The 18,297-nt window shown below is 45.3% G+C and overlaps 1 long non-coding RNA gene across 1 annotated transcript in view; it reads left to right on the top strand.

The window, feature by feature from the left end:
- The first annotated feature begins 4,031 nt into the window (after positions 1–4,031).
- LOC109312251 overlaps positions 4,032–18,297 on the top strand; it is a 21,719-nt gene continuing 7,453 nt past the window's right edge. The window contains exons 1-2 of the long non-coding RNA XR_002101780.1: positions 4,032–4,160; positions 7,542–7,547. This is a non-coding gene — a long non-coding RNA (uncharacterized LOC109312251). The remainder of the gene's footprint in view (positions 4,161–7,541; positions 7,548–18,297) is intronic.

Consider the following 18,297-nt stretch of genomic DNA (forward strand, 5'->3'; position numbering starts at 1 on the left):
TCTGTGGACGGAGGTGCTGGTAAAGAAAGTCAGGGAGGCAGAATGGCAGAGGTGGGGGGACGTGGAACAGGGGAATCCACTGTCTTATGCTAGCATGCCATCCACAAGCCAGTCTTGTCCTCCACCACAGGTGCTGCCAATATTCACTAAGGGCATGGTTTCTATGGTGGGGTCCAGAGACACCAGACCCCAGCATCACGAAGTTAGTGCTCATACCTTGGTTGCTGCCTGTCTTGCCAAGGATGTGGAGCCGCTGCTGTGTGACCCCTTGGCCTACTGGGCAAGTCACATCCCAGTGTGGCTAGATCTGGCCACAGTTGCCCAGCAACACCTGTTTTGTCCACCGACCAGTGTGCCACGTGAGAGGGTGTTCAGCATTGCTGAGGATGTAGTGACACCCCACCACACCTGTCTGGATGCTGCTTTGGTGGAGCAGCTGTGTTCCTGAAGGTGAACCTCCCACTGCTGGGGTTCCCAAGCTCCAGGTGCACACAGACTGAATGCCACCCTCCTCACTCCATCCACACCTATTTCCCTGTTTCATTTTTTTTAAATCAGGTAATGCCCCACTCTCAGCTTGAAGGAACACTAATTACATCACCAGCCTACAGGGGAAGAATATGTCCCTGCTGAGCTCATTCCCCTGCCAGGACAAACTTGGAGATATGGGACGGGGCTACGGGGAAGGAGAATTCCACTGTCTAATCTATGTTGAGTCCATGAGTTTCTGTACGTAGGAAACTGATAAAGTGAAGTTCATAGGCCCGGTTGTGAAAAGTGGTTGGTAATTTGTTCCTTCTCCGGATCAGGCCCGAGAGACTGGAGGCAGAGTGTTTTTTTGGTGAGGAATGTGCCCCTGAAGGTAGGTATTGTGTTTGATAGATTCTGGTGTGCAGTTTGTGGGGGTACTGGAGATGGTTGGCAGGTTTGGTGTTTTGAGCTGTAGGAAGTTGGCTTCAGTTCTGGTGATGAGGTTAGGTGCTTGTTTGAAATTACAAACCACTTATCAGAGCTGGGCCTATGAACTGCAATTCATTAGCCTAGGTAGTAGGTACAGAAACTCATGGACTCAATATAGGTTAGACAGTGGAATTCTGACACATTGCAACCTGCCGGACATCTGGCTCCCCAGGTACCTCTGCACTTTTACCTTGGCTGCTATATCCCCCTTTGCCCTGTACCCCCCACCCCAGCCTGTCCCTCACCCCCTGATGCCTCCATTTCCATTTTCACTGACTGGCTTTCTTGCCTGCATTGCGTGCCAGGCCAGCCTCTGGCTTCTTTACTATTTCTTTCATCCAGGAGACACACCAACTGCAAGTACTTCCTCAGCCTGACAAAGGGTTTTTCAACCTGAAAAATTCCTAAGAGCTATTTCTCTAACTATTCCATTTTTTTCATAATAAACATACAAACATAAAAACACAAGATAAGCCATCACACACACTACAAGTAACATATATCCAACATGACAGCTTTACTTCTTGCTGCCAGTCCCTTTATACAGGAAAGACTCTGTGACAGTTCTGTTTGGCTGCCTTAGATGCTGCTGGTGCTGCTGGTGCTATTGCTGTTGAGCCAGCTACGTTATTTTCACCTGCCAGCATTTACAGTGGTTGACCGGACTGAGGCTGTAGGGGAGGAGAAGACCTCACTGGGGCACACTGTCATGTTGTGCAGAGGCTCCAGCGCCAGGAAAGGTGCACCTAAACACACACACAGTGTCACAAGCACCCATGTCACGAGTTTTGCCTGTTGACAGCCAGAGGCGCAGGGTCCCAGAACCCCAAGCACTGCTGCACCTATCTCGATAAGAGCTGGCAGGCTTCGTGGCTGCAGCAGGGCCTGTCAGCCAGGCCTGCAGTGGTTCCCCCCTGCCCCAAGCCAGACTCAGTGTCACAAGCACCCGTGTCACGAGTTTTGCCTGTCGACAGCTGGAGGTGCAGGGTCCCAGAGTCCCGCTCCACCTATCTTGTTGAAACTTGACAGGCTTTGTTGCCTCAGCAGAGGCTAGCAAGCCTGCAGTTTTGACCCCACTGTGGCTTCACACATACAAGTGACAGGAGTTTGGCACTCAAGATTTTGGGGCGCTGTTTCTCTGAACCCCCTACACCTATCTTCTTGAACCATGGTATGGTTCATGCCCTCAGAAGAGGCTACCATTCCTGTAAGCTTCATCCAAATCTGGCTAGAAATGACAAAGTTATAGCCTGTTTCGTCCTTCCCCATTATATCCTATGAGCAAAACGTTGAAACGGGCAAAACGGCAAAACTTTTCAGTGGAACAAAATGGAACAGCCATTTCAACTCAAAACAGAAGTCAAAATGAAACACTGTTCTGCTGAAATGTTGAAACGCTGGTTGAAATGAAATGCTTCCATTTTGCACAGCCCTACTAGGTGACCCCTGAGTGGGCACAGAATACAGAAGCCGGGGGGTGGGGACCCAGAGATTCCAGCTGCTGTTACAGCTGGAGCAATAGAGGGAGTGACAGCCAGATGGCAGCTCAGGGGCCTTGCAGGCCACATAAAGCCTGTGTGCTGCCAATTGGACAGCCTTGATCTAAGCAGAAAAAAAAGTGTTATGTCCTTTAACTTTAAGAAGCCCTAATATGATGCAGTTGCTAGAGCTGGTTGCTGTCTTATGCAGAGGCACAGTCCTGATCTGTAACCAAGGATGGACAAGAAGCAGACCTCTTCCAGTGAAGAAGACAGAAGGATAGATAAGTAATGCCATCCAATACAATGATTAAATAGAAACATATATTGCCTTTTTAGTTAGTGTCAATAACAGAAAGCCAGCTTTTTCCTTCTGTATCCCATATAAGTCATCCCTCCTTAGCAGGCCACCTACAGGAATTCCAGGATAGATAGGCCTGAAGGGGAAATTTGAAGGAGAGGGTAGTGATGATAGAAAAGAGGTGCTTGAGGGAAGACATTATAAGGTTTTACAAAATACTAAATGGCGAAGAGAAAGTAAATTATTATTTGCTCTCTCAGAATACAAGAACTAGGAGTGACAAAATGAAACTAATAGGTAGTAAGCTTAAAACTAACAAAAGGAAGCTCTTTTTCACACAGTGTGTTGTTAAAGTTGTGGAAGATGACATTTTAGCCAGAATCAAAAAAGGAGTGGGCAAATTCTTGGAGGAAGGCATACCAGTAGCTATTGAACATGGGAGCTAGGGGCACAGCCTCTGAATCAGAACTTCCTAGATCTTAAATGCTGGAGGCTGCAAGTGAGAGGAACAGAGGAAAACCCCTGGTCATACCCAGTTCACTCTCCTTTTCAGCCTCCAATCTCTGCCCCTGTGCGACACAGGATACTGGGCAAGATGAACCTATGGTCTGACCCAATAAATGACAGTTTTTACGTTCTTACTAGCCAATTGCCCACCAAGAATGACACAGGGGCGGGGGCGGGGGGAATGGGATGGCGTGCCACCTCCTAATGCCCCATGCTGCTGCTGTTCTGCCTCCTGCAGGGAGCGGGGTGGGGGAGCAGAGGCTGGCACTGCTGCCCTGGCTCCCCACCCCCTATCCAGTCTTTGGTGCAGCTTCAGAATTATGGCGGTGCTCCCCCACACTTGGAGCACTCTGATCGGCTGTTTCCATCAGCCAATCAGTGTGTGAAAAAAGCGTTACGGACAGACAGACAGTCAGACAGACTTAGGCTTTTATAATATTAGAATGATGATTGTGGATAAATTCAGGGAGAGCAGTTCATGCCTGAAAAAATACAGAGATGTTTTATGAGACCAATATGTAGGCAAGGCTAACATCACTGGGGAAGTGGATGAGCTGGGTGGGACATCAAGATGGTGGAAGAATGGGTGAAGCAACTTTTTTGTTACACAAGCTTTGGGTGTTGTCACAGGCTAGCTGGGCACTGTGACTATATCAATTTAGTTGCAGACTGACTGAGCACTGCAACTTTATTAGCCACTGGGCTTTTTTGGTTCGGGATCAAGGAAGTGATGTTGGGAAGGAAAGCAATGACAAGTTTCACTTATAAAAAAGAATAACTGTTACCTATAAGAACAAAATATGAAGTTTGCACATATGATAGTTAGTAAAAAGGTTACGCTAATAAACAGACAACATAACAATACAAGTTAAAATTGGCAGTGATAATTAAACAGACAAAGAAATTAACTAAGAGTTTTCACTTGGTTAGCAACTTATTGATAATCTCTCAGTTAGAAGATACACGTCAAGCTGATTCAGCAAAGTCAGGCGTTTCCGATTCACGCTGTCAGAGGTTAAACTGGAGGAAGGTCTCTCAGTCAGGATCTGGTCTTCATTCAAAGATCTGAGGAAATGGGACAGCAATGACCTTTCCGTTCCATCCTTCCCTGAGGGTTACTTAACGTGCGAGTTCTTTTATATCCTGTTTATGCTAATTTTTTGGTTATATAGTTTTTCATAGTGCTACTTTATAGCTGTTATCTTATAAGGTTAAAAGGTGTTAGAAATCATTACAATAAGTTACTGCCTAAGCTTGGGTTTACCCAATAAGCAAATTACACTACATTACTTTGGGGTCTGAGATTAACATGTCTCTACTTAAATTTAATCTACTATGTTAATTATACCTTGTGATTACATTCATTCATTTTTACTGACTCTAAGTGAAATTTCATAAATCAGCTACATCTGCAGTTATATTCTTTAGTTCTGCTTTCTAAAGTTCATGCTGTCTGAAGATTAGTATAAAAAGCTGTATATAAATCTTGAGGGTTGTATTTCAGATAGACAGAAAAGTGCTCATAAGCTCTATTTCAGATAGCTTCAAAAAGCATTTTTTCTTGTTATAACTTGCTTGTTAACCCTTCTGGTTCTGGCCATCACAGGGTGTTTACAGACAGGGAGGTTAAATCATGTTAAAAATGGCCACACGATCTAAGTTAACTCTATCTCCAGGGTAATCTAACTTAGATTGGGTTGGACATTTTTAGACCATTCTAACTGGCCTGAACTACCATACAGTTCCCAATGCAGCCCCAGGGATGGGAAAGCCCAGCCTCTGGCCCCAGCCCCATTGCTGTGCTTTTCCTACATCTTCCCTGGCACTGGGCTATTTTTGCACCCCCCCCCCAACCTCTCCTCCCCCCCAAGACAGGCAACTTCCCTCATGTGCACCAACCAGCCCTCCCCCACAGCCCACCAAACCCTCTATTCTGCAAGCTGCTCAAGGTGCCAGTTTTACTGGCATTCACCAGTGCCAGGGGCAAAGGAAGTAAATTGAGTTGGGGGAAAGGTAGGCAAGATCTGTGGCGGGGGGGTCGGTTCACACTGGGGGTGTTTATCTCGAGGACTTGGGGAGTCAGGGAGGCTAAAAATAGCCCTTGGTTCCAGGGGCTGAGGGGAAGAGACCCCCCACCCCATTCGGCTGACAAGCTCCACAAGCCTCCTGTTACCCACCCTGTGGACCCTGCCTATGCCCCAATCCCCTGATCTCCCCCACAGTCCCCATCTGCACCCCCAATTCTTCCCCCAGAGACCCCATTTGCACCTCCTATTCCCTGACCCCCCAGGACCTCATCTGCCTCCCTGATTGCCCCCCCCCCCGACCCCACATGCCTCCGACCTCCCCTCTCCCTCCTAACTCCCCTTTCATGGACCCTGCCTCATCCCCCCACAGAGCATGTTTGTCCCCCTGATGCTCCCAAGCACTCCCTCCACTAGGCCCCCCATCCTGATTTCAGGTAGCTACAGATTAAGCTGACCTTCCCCTAACCTCCTTCAATGCCCATACACAGCCTTTGAGAAATATGTTAAACGATTTTTTTTTTTAATGGAAACTCATTATCGACGAGCAAGCCTAAATTATTTCTTATACAACCACCCTGCCAGTTGATGTTTCAATCTGGAATAAGCTTTTACAATCAAGTAACAAATGTCATGATTCTCAGTTACCCCCTCTCGCCACACTGTCTTTAAACTGGTGCAGCAGGGTAGGAGAGCAGGCCCAGTATTGCTACTGTGGAAATGGTATCATCATCGTCTTAACATTAGCAACTGTTATAATCACCTTAGAAGTCATAGAACAGAAGGAAGGCAGCAAGGCCATGTAGGTCTGTTCCCTGAGTTATAATGAACCTCAGCTGACATCTGAATCATAGGATCTTAATCTTAAACTGATAAATTGCACACGGCACTGACATAGAACCTCACTGTGCTAAGCTCCCCTTTGGTTTTTTAAGTATGTCTTCCCTTTGTTGGAGAATAAGCATGTGTTGTCACAACTTGGCTGACTAATTTTAACCACTAACGGGGTTGCTTATCCCCCCAGGATCAAGATCCAGGCCAGAAATAGGAAGCAGAACGATGGTCATGTGTTTGACAAGGAGCCAGGCAACAGGCCAAAACACATTTGAGCCGGATGGAATTTCTTGCCCCTGTGAAAATGCAGTGCTAAATCTTCCTCCCCCACTCCTCTCTTTACGCGCAAGTGGATCTCTCTAGTACAGTGAACTGTCACCCGAAACTAACAAGGAGGATGTGTCTCCCAGCAATCTGAGCTTCGGTCAAAAGTTCATGACTTACCAGCCCTATGCCAACTTGGACCAAGATTTCTGGAATGGTTAGAAAAATATTTTAATGTAATTCACCTTGCTATGCTATTTCATTAATAACCTCTAAAAATGTGGAGAGTGCGGCCTGGAAATTCCTTGACATCCTCAGCATATGACTAATTATAATGAAACTTTTATACTGACAGTGGAGGCACTCTTGTGAACTCTGTTTTCCCTGGAGTTTCATGGAATATTTAGCAAATGTAACCCATTTGCCATGTCCATTTTTATATGCTACTAGCTGCTGAGTAGCCATTCATATCATATCACTTTTTCCATCTAATTCACTTTTGATTCTTCCGTTCGTCCTGTCTATTTTGTGGCATTTTTATCTTTATGTTATTTTGTTCATGCAAAACATAGATACACACATAGCCTCATTTTATCCATTATTGCTTTTATTTCCTATTTATCCACTTTGGTTCAAGTCTTTCTATGGAATCCTAAATATGGAGAGTTCTAAGTTGTTACGAGTTCAGGATATTAAAGACTGAAAGCCGTATCAGAAAGGAGCTCCACCAGAAGGGGATAGGGGTCTGATGTGCCATTGTAGATGGGTACCTACTTAAGTTGTGGTGAGACAAAAGGTTTTCCATGGTCCACTTGCAGCATGCAGAGCAAATTTTGCAAGCATTTCACAGCAGCTCCATGCCTTGGTGCTGATTGGTAGAGAGGCCCCGAAAGAAAAGAGGGAAAAGGGGGCAGCCACCATCTTGATGGGTGCCCTTCATGCCACCCTGATTGATGTAGAGTCCCTGGTGGAAAAGGGAGGGGCAAGGGGGCAGCTGCTATCTTGTATGCTGCTTTTCACGCCACCTCACCAGCTGCTACCTTCCTCTCTAAGCAATAAAGACCACCGGCATTTGCTGGGGAGCCAGAAATGTATTTTTTATTAAGTTTTTGTTGTCTTGATTTTGCAGAAAGTGTGAAATCCAGGATTGTCTGTAAAATCCGCAAAACATAGAATTAAGTAGGTCACTAACTATAGAATACAAAACAAGCATAATGCAATTATACATCTTTAAACAAACAGTTTGCAGTGTTTTCCATTTTTATATCTTGCTTCTGGCACAACTTTAAAAATGAGTCCTTGTGCTACCAACTGGGCAGCTTCTGATTTTTTGTAATTGTGATTCTAGAGCAACTGCATTGCCTTCAGCTAAATTACTCTGGATTCAGACCAGAATAACTGAGATCCTTTCCAGATTAACAACTGAAAGGGATCCAGAATTAAACTAATGCCCTACATGGCAGAAGAAGCATAGAATATGTTCAGAACTGTTCAACCCCTAGCTCCCCAAATACGACCGATAGTGGATAAAACACGATGATGAATATTTTAAATAGGGATTTGATGAAGTTACAAAGAAAGACAATCCCCCCATGTTGCTGTCCATTTCTTTAAAGCATGAAATGAAAGGTTTGATCCTGGGTCAGCTCATTTTCCCATCCATTTGGCAAAATGACCCACCACCCTGCATGGCAAAATCATGCATCTTCTGTTTCTACAGCTGCCAGTTACTGCTTGTACCACTTTGAAATGTGGTGTTAAGACATCCAGACCCTCCACCCAGGTTAATAAGCTTTTTCACAGGTCTAGTGGTGGAACAGGAAGGTAAAACTGCCCTAAAGGAGCAGCTTGGCTTTCCTTTGCCATAAGGGGCATTCTTAAGCAAGTTGCTTCTTGCAATCATCCCCAACCAGTAGAACAATCTTTTGAAGATTGTTCCACCCAGAGGTGTAGCAGGGCAGCTCTGTGCCCTGGGTATAGCTGGTACACGGGTCACCACTATCTGCTGTACTACTAGCAAAGCTGTTAACACTGCTGACCCAATCACCTTCCCTCCTCCCACCTTTCAGTTAACCAAAAACAGAAAGAACTGAAAACATTTATCAAAAATATGCTACAAAGAAATTTCAAAATTCAAAACATTTTGAACAGTCACCATAAATATTTGGAGCTGTTGCCCTGTGGGTTCAGGCCAACTCTCAGGATCTCAATATTGTGCTGTTATACAGGAGGGTGTAACACAATTGCACATATACAAACACACAAATCAATTAGGTGTATACACACACACACTACCAGCTCAGGCACATACACATCCAAACCAGCCTAGGCACATGCATACCTATTACCAGTGCAAGTACATACACTATACACCCCAGAAGTTAGACACAGATCACTAATTCATATATCATGCACACAATGCCATATATATACACACACATACCACTCACACTAGCAACTTAGATACACACACGTTCAAAATAACTAGTTTAGGTTCATGTACACCTATCACCAGTTTAAGCCCGTACATGCTATACACACCAAATTTAGACAGAATCAGTTACCAGTTACCAACACCTGCACATTCAATACACATATGTGGATTACTAATTCATATACCATACACACACACAATGATATCTATATATGTATATATGTGTGTATTCACTAATTTACACATATACCACCCACCTACACATACACACAAGTGAGTTCCTAAGTTGGGTATTGTGATATGTATGTATGTATGTATGTGCTTAGTGTACTTGCAATACCTGGGGAAAGGTTAAGGTAAGAAAGAAGAAGTGTAGGGAGTTAAAGTTACCAGGTCCGGGATTAGAACTGGTAGACTACAGGGGCCTGGACTGAAGAAATGAGGCTTGGGGGTAACTTTAGGTTAATTAATTAAAAGACAATGCCCAAAGCCTGCAGAACAGGGAAGCATGTCAGCACAGAGTCTGGAACTGGAGCCAGAGCTATGGAGGAGCTGAAAAGGTAGATGGAGAGGGGGGAAAATGGGACTAAGGGAAAGTGTGAGTGTTAAAGAGGGGCTCTGGATGTGAGGAGCCAGAGGCTGGTTCCGGGGCAGCTAGAGAAGTTGCAGGGAGCAGCAGTAGGTGCTGGGAGCTAGAGAAAACTGCAGGACAGCCACGAAAAGCGGGGAACCTGGGGGGCAGAGATAACTACAGAAGGTTTCGGGGAAGCATGAAAACAGTAGAAAATCATAGGAAAAGCAGCAGGACAGCAGGAAAGCAGAGAAAGGTAGCAGAAAGTCACAGGGAAAAGGCAGTAGGAGCAGGGGAGGCTGAGAGGTGGCAGAAAAGGGGAAATGGAACTGGGAGGAGATCAGGAAACTAGCAGAGAGGGTGGGGACTGGAGCTGAGAGAGAGAGAGAGAGAGAATGAGGCTGGAATTTAAGATAAGGAAGGGACTGGGATTTAGTAAAACATGACCCAACTCAGGGTTGCAAATGACAGTGGTTTTATTGAACAGGGGAGATGGTGACACAATGTCAAATTGGTTCCCTTGCACCTACACACACATACACACACACAATGGCAGCAGGGGTTAGAGAGGCTTGGTGCAGGGGCTGAAGTCCATTGAAGTCCATCCAGAAGGAGAGAGAGGGAGAGGGACTCCAAATTGTAGAAGGAGGTGTGCAGGTAATATTTACCTATCCAGGCTGGAAAGGGATCCTTGTCCAGTAGATGTTGTCCAGAGGGGGATTGCCGGCAGGGCCTCTGGGTGGATAGGTGGTGTGGCGCTGGTCCAGATGGAGAGGACATCCCACTGGGTCTGTCTTCACTGCCCCTTTTTATAGGGGCAGACCTTATGTGACCCTAGTGACAGGAGGCATGCCCAGGCAAGGGTCAGCCCCTGGCATACTGAGCATGTGTGCTCCATGCAGGGATGTGCAGTTTTGGGTGTCTGTAATGGTGAGAGTTACTGGTCCTGCAGGGTCTTTTGTCTTTCAAATGCTGGTCTTGTCTCTGTTCCTGGATGAGGTCCATGGTTCCTGGATGAATCAATGCAAGGTGATGGTCCAGTCATTACAGGCCATTCAATAGAGGCCTGCTACCATTGTATTTCAATCATTCCCAATCACAGTTATTCATCAGGAGACCACTTTACATGGGAGGGGTACAATGAATCATGCTGTTGCAACATGGGATGCCCAGGCAGAAGACAGAAGATGGAGGCTTGACATATAAAATGGAAACTTGACATGACTGTGGGTGACTTACAAACACAGGCCTAAACCATACAATATCCATATGAAACAATAAAAAATGAATACAAAAATGATAATAATACAATATACATCAGAAGAAGTCAATACAAACCTAATAATAGTACAATATAAGACAGTGGATACCCAAACCCAAAAACTTGCTACTAAAATAAAAATGTTTAAAGCTTATCCTACATCTTAGCTTACTTATACTTATCTATAGGGAATAGAAAGGGAGAGAAAGTCAGAAATGATTGGGGAAGGGGAGTGAATGCAATAAAAAAACACAAAAAAAAAAACCTGGGGGTTTTGCTACAGAGCCATATATGTCTTTGTGAGAACCTTGCCAATAAAGATGCATTTGAGAGAGTGTTTTTTGTGATGTTGACTCTCACCTTTAAGGCTAAATACAGATGTTCAAAAAGTCCAAGGCAGAATCATGCAGTTTTCTGTAAGCAGCCTAGGTTAGATTGGTAGCAAACAGTATACATGTTCACATTCACCCTTTGGTTGGAGTGGGGAGAAAGGAGAGGGGGGAAGAAGCATGCAGGCTGACTGCACTGACCAAGGCCTACAGGTTACAGGTGCTCCTGTGGGCCTTGGTCAGTGTGGCCCCGGTGGCTGGGGATGTGCAGAGGCAGCAAGAGCATGGCAGCGGGAAGCAGGAGCTCCTGCAGGTGCTGCCAGCACTGACAGCGGCGGGGGTGGCGAGCATCAACCAAGGGTCGGTGACCACCCACAAACGCCACCGGCAACAGTGGCCAGCAGGGATCAGAGGGGGTGCACCGCCATGCTCAGGGAGTGCACATGCACCCACGTGCACCCCCTACTCATCACCTCTGCTCCTGCACACCTCCCAACATGCTCCACAGACTCCCCAAGTTGCTGGAGACTGCTGAGCAGAGCCAAGTGCCTAGGCCACCTCTGCTTGGCAGCTGGGTAACAGGCAAGCCCGCCCCCACACCTCTCCAACCTTGTAGTCTCTGGGACCCTGTAGCTGTGGGCTAAGAATCTTTGTAGCACTCCAAGTGTCTGTGGCTTGGGTAACTGCCAGCAGTGGCCAAGCAACAGAGGTCATAGGGTTGCCTCTGTGCAGGAGCAGTCACAATGTTCTGTTCCCTGCCACCCTGACCCACCCACTGAGTCAAGCCGCCCACATTGACTCTTGCTTAGGAGATGTGGTCCGTGCTGGGGTCTACGTAGCAGGGCACCTGTCTCTGGCCTCTGAGATGTGGTGTGCAGGATCCAGAATCAAGTTCATGGGGTTGTGCCTGAGCACAGAGACATAGGGTTCCTGGGCTGGATGTGTGCGAGCCAGGGTTAAGCTTCATGGAGCTGTTTCTGAGCATGGGGGCATGAAGGTTCCTGCCTGGGTGTGCAGGAGCCAGGGTCAGTCTCTGTGGGGCTGTGACCGAATGTGAGGGTTCACAGTGTCAGGTGTGTGTATACATCATGGGGTGCTTCATGAAGCAGTGCAGGGGCACAGCCCAGGCATGTGGATGCCCAGGTCCTGGGGCTCATGCAGGGGACACAGATTCCTCCCTTTCCCAGCCTGTCCCCACCTGCAGCTGACTAATGGCTGGAGGCAGGAGATGGAGCTGTGGAGAGGGTCTGTGCCAGCTCAGCTCTGGGAGAGCTCAGAGGTGGAGCTAGCTGGGCACTCAGCTGGAGCAGGAGAGCATAGGTCAAGTGCTAGCACATCTCCGTGCAAGGAAAGGAGTTGTGTGGGGGCTGCAAAAGAGGCTGGGATGTCAGAGGACAATGATCTAACTTGAATTGTTAGCAGATCTGGTACAGAAGTTCAATTCACTGATCTAACCTAAATCAACTAGATTTGTATGGACATTGATCCAGATTTATCTTAGACTTGGCTCCACCATTTTTAGACCAGTCTATGTGTGTTGAACTTCTGTAAGGTTACAGGTTTAGATCAATTCCCAGTCACTTCGACAAGTCCATGTGTAACACCTGTACCTGGTCTTGAGGCTGTACCTAGACTCCTGGCAGCCCTGTGTGAACTTTTAGTATTGGACTCCCATTGCCTGAGATAATGCTTTTTTTTGCCTTTATCACATCTGTCATATTGATGTCTTTAAATATTTCTTTCTCAGTTGATAACATTACCAGTTATTAATGAGCAATATTGAAAAATTTTTGTCCAATTGTAATTTTTTTTTCATTTTTGGGCCCCCTTTCTGTCTGGGCCCTGGGTGGCTGCCCGGTTCATCCATGCTGGGTCTGTCTGGTCTAACACTTGTCTGGTAGAAAATGAGTATAAATCAACATTCCTATAAATTATGAGCAACTACTACACTTACACAAAATGCTGCTGTATTGGGTTTTTTTACCAGTTCTTCCAGAATTTCTAGTCTCCAGTCTAGAGACACTCAGCAATAAGTAATAGAGGCTGACTTTGAACTCCTTTGGGAGGATAAAGAAACCATTTGTGGATATATCTGAAAAAAATCCACCCTACATGGCTTCCAGTGATGAGGGAGAAGAAGAAAGCTCTGCTGCTCTTCATTTTTCCTAAGCATTAATTAGGTTGGCTAAATATTTTATGCTGAGTCTTTTTCACCAGCGTATTGGCAAAAGTCACCTTAGAGACTAAGTGATTCAAAGAGACATAAGTTGTCACGGACAACCTATATCACCAGCTGCTAAAAGCATAGTCCACTTCCTTTGGCTGAGCTCAGTGCCTTCCATGGGCGAAGGTGTTTAGCTATGTTGGTCTGAAGTCAGCAGAAGACAGGGCATCTGACAAAGCAGGCTGTTGCATTTGAAAGCTTATGTGTTTCTGAACCACTTCTAGTCTCTGAGATGCTCCCCCCACCTCATCCCCACACCTTCAGGGCCACTCTGCCCTGACCTGACCAACAAAGCTAACCACCCCTCTGCTCATCAGCAGCATAAAGGAGTTGTGCTTAAACTCCCATGTTTATAAAACGTGTCTGCTTTCCTCAAGCATATATTGATATTTTGTTTTAAAAACCTAAGCCCCCAAATCATTGGTTTGCAGTTCTTAGAAGTTTTTAGCCAGCATTATCGCTCTTCTTGGCAAGTTCCATCTGCAAATTTTCACTGCAACAGCTGAAAATGAGGAGGGGAAATGATTTTCAGTTTTGTGATGAAAAGTCAAAGTTTTTCATTAAAAGATTGTTATGCAAATCAATTTTATTTTCCATTTGCACTGAAATGCATCATGGGGGAATAAAAGCAAAAAAATATTTGCTGATCCATTCTAGTGATTACACAGAAGCCATTTTCAAAGGCATACCCCAGATTCTTTGTACCATTTTGATGACAAAGTAGGCATGAACCCTGTATGACAAGCCAAGCCAAATTTATAGCACCTTTGCATCAATGAAGCCATGCAAATTAACCAGTACATATCAGCTGATCTAGCTGATAGTGTTTGTGAAGCACAATGAACATGGAAAGTGCCTATACACATAGTAAACATTCCTACAGGCTTTGTCTTATTCTACCCATATGGTGCCAACCTTTGCATGGAGTATTCCTATACAGAGTCCTACCTCCTTCATAGATGCTTTTCTTGCATTGCTGTAGGCTGTTTCTGCACCACAGACATTGTCTCATTTTTTCTACCATTATGCACCCTGGTTCAGTGCTACTGCAAAGTTGGAAGCTGTAGTGCAAATTGGAGGAGAATGTCAGAGGCATTTTAACATGTCAGCTAAACCTTCTCTGTGTAGGTTTACATGGCATGGTGTTAAAAAAGGTTGTAGAAGCCAGCTGGCCATCTCCATTAGGAATTTCAATGTTGCTAATGCTGGTCGAGTTGAAATGATGGCTAGTTAGGGTGAGGAATTTTGAGGAAACATTCCTAGTGAAAACAGCATCACAGAAATGCAAAGCACCCTTTGAAAGCATTGCAGAAGTACACTTGGGATGCAGTCAGCAGTGCAGAAGCAATTTGAAAGGGGGTCTGCTGGGACTGAGTCATCAGTAGATGGAAGAGACTTGGGAAGAAGGTGAGTGGGAAGAAAAATGTTACTCAGAGGGCAGGATAGAATGAGCTGACAGTGTCCGACTGCCATGCACCTCCACTGGGAATTATTAGGTTATAGAGTCTTATCACATCCAAGGAAATTCCTTTGAATGGTATAAAATGTGAAACAATAATGATTTGTATTGAAAAATATAACACTAATAAATCCATGCTATGGGCTACAGGGCAAAAATGTTTCAGTCTTTCCAAGACCAGTGGGGTGTTTTTCAGCTGTCCCTAAAACTGAAAGAAACAGAGTGAAGAATGATATGTTATAGAGCTGGCTGAAACTAATAGCTTGGTTTGCTGCAAGTTTTTAAAACAGGCAAATAACAAATAGGAAAATGTCTGCTACAGCATGACAGTAAATAGGAAAACACTGGACATGTAGCTTGCCTGTTTCACTCCTGCACTTCTGGGATGAACAAAGTACATTCTGAATTCTTCCAGCTTTGCAAGCTCATCTTGATGCTTGTTAAAGATTTGTTCTCAAAAAGTGAGTGCTTAGCATTCTGTGAAAATCAGGCCCAGGTAAGACATCTTTATTTGGGTACCTAAAAGATGAGACAAATTGAGGTTATATGCTGGGTATAGTTAGCTAGCTAGCTAAATCTATATGTTGATAGGTAGCCAACACCTGCTGGGATTGGGCACCTAAGCCACACCTTGCAGCACTTTGGGTTCTTCAGGAATAAAAGACACTAGTTATGATTTTCTGACTACCATTTCAGGGCTTACTCAGCTTTAAGCATAATGCTATTCTGCCAGAACACGAACACATACATAATCACAGTGCAGCTGACTGAGCACACTCAGTAGGAAGCTCAGGGCAAGTGTCGCTGTGTGGAATCTAAATTGTACGTAAATACCAAAAACTGGATTTATGCGATTGTGTGTCAGGAACTTGTACCAAAGTGCTTACAGTTTGTGCGATATCATTCAGTTGAAAAATGCCCTGGAAACTACAATTTCTGTTTTGCCATGGTATCAGTTTTCTTTCATCTTTCTAAAAAGTGTATTAGGGGGTTAACACTAAGGGTGGAAACAGACACTGCTTTTGTACCAGAAAAATGTTCATGGCAACATAAACGTGTCCACACCCTCTATTGCACCATGGATGCTCAAAATTTGTGGCTACAACATAGATGGCATCTATTTGTGCCACCTTACTGCAGCAGACATGTTAGGTTTATGGCAGAAGGATGCAGTCAGCCTGGAGCCTCCCATGCTCTCCAGATGCCCTGGTAGGCACTTTCAGAAGTTGAGGGGCCAGATCCTATGCTGCCCCGTAACTCCTGAGCAGGATCAGGCCCCTCGGGTCCTAGAAGCACCTGTCCAGCTTTTCCTGCCTATAAAAATGTGTCTCAGAGATTCCCCAGGGTGCACTCTGTAAGAGGGGAAACCAGGCTTTCCTGCTTGCAGAGAAGCTCCCCAGAGATTACCTGGGGAATCTCTGCAGCATGTCTTTCTAGGCAGGGAAAGGCAGGGTTCCCCACTTACAGAGACATGCCCCAGAGACTGCCAGGAGTTTCTCTCTGCAAGTGGGAATGCCAGCTTTCTCTTCTTACAGAAACATACCCTAGGGAATCTCCAAGGCACATCTCTGTAAGTGGGGAACACATCGCCTGTTGTCCCGCAGGACTGGATCCCTGCCCAGTGCGGGACAACAAGCAACATGTGTTTCACCCAGTGAAGTGGATCAGCTGCACTGGGACTCATCCCACCACAGCTGATCCATTTCATTTGGTGACCTCTATTTATACCATAATACACCCTAGAAAACAAGCATTTCTTTGTTTTTCACACAGCACAGAAAAAAAATAGAAAGGTATCATTGGGCTTCTGTAGGAAAAGGTCCCCCCAGGTTTCTCTAGAGAGGACACACTGAAGAATGTAGTCAGGTCGAATACATTTACATATGGCTATTGTCCTTTTGGCACTACATCAGAGTAGCATGCAGCTGTAACGTGAACAGAACATACCATCAAGCTCTGAAATTCCAGTGGAGTAAAGAACACACCCCACCATCTGGTTACAAAGAGAGGAAGGATTTGTATCCATGCCTGTGCCACTTAAGATTGAGATGAGAGATATTAAGGGCTATACAAAGATGTTCCAAAAGTTGAAAAAAAATCTTATAAAAATATATACTATGTTGGCTGGACCTCAGTCTTCATTAGGATGACTAGAAAGGGGTAATAGCTAAAACTCCCCAAAACTTTGGAGACTTAGGATGGATCAGACCAGAACTGAGTGAAACAAAAGCTCCTGAAGCTTGTCATAGAACAAGATAATGTTAAAATAAAGCCATTTGAAATAAAGGTATGCGCATAATAACTATTTGATTACACACGTGTGGTGTTGGAATCAGTCTATCCTTGCAATATTCTCCAGTCCCAACAGTCTGATCAACAATGATTAACGGTTATTCAGGTAACAAGCTCATGGCTCATGCTTTGTGCATTCAAAAGACCGTGCTGACCACAACATATTGTATTTTCTACAGCAACAGGTCCAAATGCTGCAGTAGGACTTAGCAGTATTCTGGGCCATTATCGTGAAATACTGTTGTGTTTGTTTAATAAAAGAGATCTTTCTGTCCTCTGAGAAGACGCTCACCAAAGAAAACAGCAGTATTATTTAAGCTATAATGTCTGCCTGGTTTCCTTTGGTGTGCAACAGCAATCTGTGCTTCTTGCTGAAAGAGGTGCGATAGCTGTGTACTGAACTGCAGGAATGTGAGGACTGTGGAGTTTGCATGGTGCTGGAAGGCGAGAGACTGAAGTATGGCTTGGCAAGCACATGCTGGAAAGGATAGGAAGTACTGAAAGACAGGCTTGTGTCCTAATGTATGCAGGAAGCTAGGACCTAACACAGGGCATGTGGGAGGAAGAAATACTGGGATTCCCAAGGACTCCTTTTCTTCTGTTGAAATAAGAGTTGATAGCAGTCTCTTCTCTCAACGTTTTGGTTTCACTTGAATGTTACTTTGGCCTATGCTCCAACTGCTTGGCTGAAGCACAGAAAACATCTACAAAACTGCACTAAGAGGGCACACATGTATTCCCAAAGAAAAGAAATTCTTGGATAGCATGGAGCCAGCACAGCCAGTACTACAGCAGCACCTCCTTCCTTCGATGTAGGAGTCATGCTGGAGGAAAAAAGAGCATACAAGGAATAAGAGTCTATGGAGTCACAACCATAATATACAACCTTTTAACTGCTCATGAGCCAGAGAAACTGACCCTGTAATTTGTAGCTGGGGTAACAGAATAGTCTTTAGGATGCTCTTTTAAACTGAGGGCTGTGTTAGCTCAGGACTGGAGAGCAGGAATGTAATTCTTAGACACCTTACCATTCCTCTGGATCTGGCTTGCTATCTTCTTCAGCTTCATAGTTTCATAGTTTCATAGTTTCTAGAGTCGGAAGGGACCTGAGCAGATCATCTAGTCCAACCCCCTGCCGTGGCAGGAAAGATTACTGGGGTCAAACGACCCCAGCAAGATGTTCATCTAACCTCCTCTTAAACACCCCCAGGGTAGAAGCCTGCACCACTTCTCCTGGAAGTTGGTTCCAGACCCTAGCCACCCTGACCATGAAGTAGCGCCTCCTGATAGCTAACCTAAACCTACCCTCTGCCAGCTTGTGACCGTTATTCCTGGTCACTCCTGGCGGTGCTCGGGGGA

Source organism: Crocodylus porosus, unplaced genomic scaffold (genome assembly GCF_001723895.1).
Source record: "Crocodylus porosus isolate Cpor-Errol unplaced genomic scaffold, CroPor_comp1, whole genome shotgun sequence".
Lineage (NCBI taxonomy): Eukaryota > Metazoa > Chordata > Crocodylia > Crocodylidae > Crocodylus > Crocodylus porosus.